The following is a 6,756-nucleotide window of genomic DNA, read 5'->3' on the forward strand; positions in this document are numbered from 1 at the left end:
TAGTGACGTCTTCATTACTGCGAATGAGGCCCAGATCCATCGCTCCATCGCCCGCTCCACCCTCTCATCACTCAAAAACAAAATACTTGAACTCCTCAGCTCCTGGAATGCTCCTCCAGGTTCCTTTTCCATTTGAGGCAAAGGGCCCTGGAGGAGCATTCCACTTCTGTTCAGCTGAAGACCGTGGCCTCAGAAAAAGCGTTTTCAAAAACATTTGTTAGAAATCAAAAGTCATAACGCAGCATTCAATGTCCATTTATTGAGTTCAGTAGTACAAAGAATTACAATTTAAACAAAAACAACCCGTCCTCCTTTCTCTAATACATGCTTTACAAACTGTACAAAATATCACACAAATAATATCTGAACTGTTCCTCTTTTGACTTCAAAAACGTCTGTCTGTGTTTATGATCTTTATCTTTGAATTTCTTTGAAAACGTGTGACTTCATGTAATTGAGCCACGCAAAAAGATACAAATAAAAACAAACCAAATCAATAAAAAAGGTCTGTCTTTTCGTGCGGCGACGAGCAGGGAAGCTTTGTACAAAGTTTACAGTATCTGTCATTTCAATCATCCCATCCTGACGCATGTATTTGCAGTGCAGCGGTGCTGGGTCACTTCCAACAGTAAACAACTGATGCACCATTAAAGTATCCACAACTGTGAACAAAACGCTCAGTGTAAAGGATACCCCAACACAAACTGAGGTGATGACAGCGTCATAAATATCGAACGGCGCTCAGACGTAAGCGTTTCGTCCATAAGTGCTGGTGGCAGCGCTCCTGCTCGGTGCGGCTCCAGAGTACGCCGTCCCCCTGGATTGATATGTCACGGGACTGAAAGACAAGATGGCGGAGTAACACATGAGTCCCAGGTAAACATGTCTTTAAATGAATTACCTTAAAAAGAATATCAAGGTGTCGTTTACATAGAGTGATAGTCAAATTTAAGTACCTTTGATATTGTATCAGGTTCATAAAAAGGAAAATCTGGTTCAAACCAGGTCTTTAAATTAGGAGAATACAACATCAAAGTCCATGCTCAATAATCCAGGTAAAAAAAAATCCAACAATGTTCAGTCAGGTCATCTGGACAGTTTTTTTTTTTTTTGTTGAGTCATTTCGCCCTCCATCCGAAGGGCTTCATCAGTCTGAGGAGTCACAAACAAACTGTTTTCCCCACTACCAGTACACTCCTACAGTGGACAAACCAGTTTGCCGGTGACCTCAAATGAGAGAATCTGCTTTTCCTGTGAAAATGCAGTGTGAAGGCTTATTGAAGAACTTGCTGACAAACAGCTGAAATTAGCTAAATTAGTAGAAGAAAGCGGAAAGAACACATTTTTGCTAAATTAGATGTAAATTAGCAGAAATTACCACAAGAATTAGACAATTAGCTTTAAAAAGCTGCTATTAGCAAAAAAAAACAACTAAAAAAAACAACTAAAAAGTAAATGCAAAGGCAGAAAAATGCTTAAACTACCAGAAGGAAGCGAAAAAAGCTGAAATGAGCTAAAAAAAAAAAGGTGGAATTAGCTGAAAAGGTTAAAATTAGCATAAAACAAAGCTGAAATAGATGAAATAGCAGAAAAAACTAAAACTAGCAGAAATAAGTTGAAAGGAGCATAACAAGCTGAAATTAGCAGAAATAAGTTCTTTAGGTTGAAAGCAGCAAAAAAATACCATGAAAAACTTGAATTTATCTGAAAACAGCCAAAATTAGCTAGAAAGTGCTAAGGTAGCTGAAAAGGTAGAACAAGGTTAAATCAGCAGAAGTAAGCATAAAGAATAGGTTTACCCAATAAGGCTGAAAGAAGCAGAAATGAGCACAAAAAAGTGGAAACTATTTGAAAAAACCTGAAATGCGCAAAAATCAGCTGAAAAGCAGCTGAAAAGTAGAAAGAAGCTTAAAGGAAGTGGACAGAGCACATTTTCACTGAATTAGGCTAAAACAAAATTGAAATTAGTGCAAAAAATGTGGAATTAGCTAAAAAGCTAAAATTATCATAAAACAGCTAAAGAAGAGCTGAAATAGCAGACAAAGCTGAAACTTGAAGAAAGGAGCTAAAAGGAGCGTAACAAGCAGAAATTAGCAGAAAGAGCTTAGAAGAAGCACAAAAATGTTGTAGTTAGTACAAAGAATCTGAAAGGAGCACAAAACAGCTGGAAAAACAGCTGAAAGTAGCTGAAAAAAGTTTAAATGTACACAAGGAAGATGAAAGAAAAACAACACACGTCTTATCTCACGTGTCTTTAACTAATCTGAACAGATTGTAGATTATTTGCTTGAAATCATTTTTATTGCATGACTCAACTGGGGCTACTGTATGTTCCAGATGTTGGACAGATGGTGTCACATTTGTCTCTGGAGTACCGTGGACAGAGGAGGTCAAGGTGACCTGTGGCTGCAAAACAAGCCCACATCATCAGCCCTCCACCATCGTGCCTTACAGTTAGTAGGAGGCGTTTGTGCCGATATGATGTCTTTGGATTTCTCTGAATATGGAGCAATGAATTTCATCTCTACTTTTGTCTCAGCTGTCCAAAAGATGTTGTTCTACAGTCTCATATAGACTCCACTTTGTCAACCTGAGTTTTACTGAGATCACCTCTCTGGAAAGAAAGGACTCTTGTTTTATCGAGACAACGTTTCAAACAGGTCCCACCCTTATTCCTTTGCTCTTTTTGTTATTATCTTGTCCTGAATTTCAACATTTAGTTTGTACAAAAACTCTGAACTACAGCTTTTGGGTTTTGTGTCATTTCTCTGATCATTTTAAGGTCTGACTTCAAAAACCGTAAACATCAAATTGTTTCTTGAGAAAACGGGCAGCCATCTTAAACATTTTCAACTCGTAAATCTTCAGGATGATTAAATAATTGACACAGATAGGGTTAGATCACAGGCCCTTTTTAGATCAATGGATGCAACAGTTGCTTCTTTAGGCTCCCTCTTGCCATCACAATAAACCTGTCCTGTGCGCCTCAGAGCAGCAAATCTTCTTCTTGTTAGTTTTAAGGAGAAAAGCAAAAAAAAAAAAAAACGGAATGTGTGCATTACCGCCACCAAATGTTACGGATCAAATGTCTATAATATGTATGTGATCATGCTAACGTTAAATTTACCAACTTTGTTTGAAAACAACTTAGAATAATTTGAATACTTATAATTGTTTCTTTTTGCAATATAGTCATTATATTAAATGTTTCGTCGATTTTTCCATGTTGCTCATATTTCTAATGTACAGAAATGACATGTTCTATGGTTTCCCCCTATCCACATTGACCTGTATTATGTTTTTGGATGTGTATAATGTGCTGTTGAGTCCAGTTTGTCCGGTTACTGATCTGTCGTCTCTTCTGTTCCTCCTTCCTCTGCTCATTTCTCTAAAATGGCTTAAATCATATTTATCTGATAGATTAAATTTTGTAAATGTAAATAATGAATCTTCTTCATACACGAAGGTTAGTCATGGAGTTCCTCAGGGTTCAGTGCTTGCACCAGTACTCTTTGCCTTGTACTGTATATGCTCCCATTAGGTAAAGTTATTAAACCACATGGGATAAATTTTCATTGTTATGCTGATGACACACAGTTATATTTGTCCATGAAACCCAATGAATCCAATCAGCTACTTAGACAACAAGCATGTTTTAAAGACATAAAAACCTGGATGACCCTAAATTTTCTGCTTTTAAACTCAAACAAGACTGAGGTGTTAGTTTTTGGACCTGAGCATCTTAAATTTTTCAGTCTTTCTCCCACCTTGGATGGCATTAATCTGTCCTCCAGCTCTAATGTTAAAAATCTTGGTGCTATTTTTGATCAGGACTTGTCTTTTATCTTTATCCCCCACATTAAAAACATTACTAGAACCATCTTCTTCCACCTGCGTAATATCACTATAGTTAGAAACATCTTATCTAAAAATGATGCAGAAAAAATGGGTCCATGCATTTGTCACGTTTAGACTGGACTATTGCAATGGTTTATTATCTGTGTGTCCAAATACTTCTTTAAAACAGCTTCAGTTGATCCAAAATGCTGCTGCCAGAGTCTTAAGTGGAGTTAGTAGGAGAGATCATATTTCTCCAGTTTTAGCTTCTCTCCATTGGCTCCCTGTCAAGTCCAGAATAGAATTCAAAATCTTACTTCTAACCTACAAAGCCCTCAACAACCTAGCTCCATCTTATATTATAGATCTTATTGTTCCATATTTTCCTAACAGAGCACTTCGCTCTCAGACTGCAGGTTTACTCACGGTTCCTAGAGTTTCCAAAAGCAGAATGGGAGCAAGATCTTTTGGCTTTCGGGCTCCTCTCTTATGGAACCAACTTCCAGTTTCTGTCCGTGAGGCTGACACATTGTCCAGTTTTAAGACTGGGATTAAGACTTTCCTGTTTGATAAATCCTATAGTTAGGGTTGGGTTGTTATGCTGCTATAGGCTTAGACTACAGGAGGACAAACTGACCTCATTTCCTTAAATGAATTGTTACAATTGAATAGTTTTCATTTGATACTATTTCTGTGATTCTGGACCTGCCATTGTGTATCTGTTCTTCTCAAACCCAGCCAATCGGAGCAGATGGCCGCTTGTCCTGAGCCTGGTTCTGCTAAAAGTTTCCTCCTCACGAGGGAGCTTTTCCTTTCGACTGTCGCCTTCATGCTTGCTCAAAATGAGAGTTCTACGATGGAGTTAAACTCAAAGCAGTCTGCTCCTCAGATAAATAACGTTATTAACTTACATTTTATGTATTGCTAAATAAATGTTTGCGTTCCGTGCCCTGAGATAACTTCTGTTGTGACTATATAAATAAACTGAACTGAACTGAATTCCTCCAAGTCATCTTTGACTTCATTGAACCCATCTTCCTGTGTGTTCTTCCTGTTGTTTTGGTCATTTTCCCTTCAGGTTTTGTTTCACGGTGGTTCTTGCTTCTGATTTACTCAGAGCAGCAAACTAAAGCGTCTACAGAGGAGGTCGCACCTGCAGATTATTGGTTAATCCATGCATTTCATTACTACCACCTGGCCGCTACCTCTCTTAATCACAATGAAGGATGTATGAGCCTCTCTTTTTTAAAATATAATAAATTGGCGTTTGCACTTTGGTTTACTTTATGTCAATTAGATACCAACAAAATCAGACATGTCATGTCCTTTCCATTTTAAAAGGGATTTTCCTCATATTAGTACCCAATGTTGACCACAGGCTTGTGTATTATTTCAGCATATCCTGACAAAACTCGACATTTTGCCCATTTTTTAACTAAAGTACTTGCAGTGTAAAAAGCACAAGTGTTAATAATCACCTTTAATTTGTTTTGTCTGCCATTTGAAAGCAGCTGAACACCCGAGTCGTGGTTAGTTTTGAATATTAGTGGAATCATTAGATGGTGATGGTGTATTTTACCCGACCACTGGGTGGCCCTTCACTCTGACTCTTTCAGGCACACAACACACTGTGGTTCCTACAACTATACCCGCCTCACTCACCCTGTTAGATTCACTTATTAAAATGTTTCTTTATTCACCAACTCAAGGTCAGAATACTGCTCTGGTGTTCTGGTGTTTTCAGTGTTTTCAATTATTATACTCCTCTCGTGAGTTCAACAAGGGTTTCTCAAACTCAAAGAACCACAGAAAGCTTTGATGGGAGTCTGTGGTTTGTTCTCAATATCAAATCCTCCTGCCAGGCTCTCAACACAAACTTGTCCTTATTTCGTGAATCAGACGAGCTGAGCTCTGATTAATTGGAGTTAATCAACAACAAGTGGGGTCAGTAGTCAAACTGTAGCTTCACATTCTGCCAGCCCCGTTCATAAGACACTGATTATTGCACAGGAAGAGATCATTTCTTTAACTTGAACTCACTATTTCTCTTTTTTGGCCATTTTGCAGGAGCAGCTGAGGCAGACTCCTCCAGCGATGGCGAGCACGGCAGAGCACCAGCCGATGTAGAGTCCTTCCCCTATTTCAAATCTGACAAACAGCAGAGTTACCGTCAGCTAACGTTTCATTTAAAACAACGTAATCCAGCCTCATTGCGCTCGGAATAAACCTCACTTTGTTCCAGGATAGAAGGGGTCGAAGAAGTCCTGGGTGATATTGAAGGCGTACCAGGACACTGAAATCATGGTGCACAAACCTTTTGGCAGAAAGAAACATCAACAAAGTGTTCTTGAATGCTCGGGAAAACAAGAGGAGCATTTCCAGATGCATTTAAAGTATTTTCATAAAAACAGGTTCAAATGTACAGATCTAACCCTTGGAAGGTCTTTGCATTTTATTACAGTTAATTTTCCTTAGACTGCAGTGGTTCCCAACATTGGTCCTTGAGGAACACCGTCCTGTATGTCTGCAGTTTCCCTGCTCCGACACACCTGACTCAATGGTTTAAATTACTTCCTTATGTTCGGCAGAAGCCTGTTAATCACGCTTTCATTCAAATCAGGTGTGTTGGAGCAGAGGAACAACTAAAACATGCAGTATGGTGTTCCTCAGGGAGCACGGTTAGGAACCACTGCCTTAGAGAGAACTCAACTACCTTATTTAACTGCTTTAAATGATTTTCTTTAACATTTTTTCAACAACAAACTTGTCAGTCTTTAAGAAGAATACCAGTCTGAAAAAAAAAATCAAATTTAAATATATGTTTTGAAATTTTAAATCATTAAGTCCCTTTTTATAGTTTTTTAAGAAGTATATTATATATAGTTTATAGTTTCATAATATACTGTATTATATTATAAC

At 38.1% G+C, this 6,756-nt stretch overlaps 1 long non-coding RNA gene across 1 annotated transcript; it reads right to left on the reverse strand.

Moving 5' to 3' along the window:
- Positions 1-239: 239 nt before the first annotated feature.
- Positions 240-5,969, reverse strand: LOC119416512. Its single transcript, XR_005187092.1, has 2 exons — positions 5,878-5,969; positions 240-838 (listed from the first exon to the last, which is right to left on the reverse strand). It is a non-coding gene; the product is annotated as an uncharacterized LOC119416512 (long non-coding RNA).
- Positions 5,970-6,756: the final 787 nt, after the last annotated feature.

This window comes from Nematolebias whitei, chromosome 1, assembly GCF_014905685.2.
Source record: "Nematolebias whitei isolate Nwh7 chromosome 1, NemWhi1, whole genome shotgun sequence".
Classification (NCBI taxonomy): Eukaryota; Metazoa; Chordata; class Actinopteri; order Cyprinodontiformes; family Rivulidae; genus Nematolebias; species Nematolebias whitei.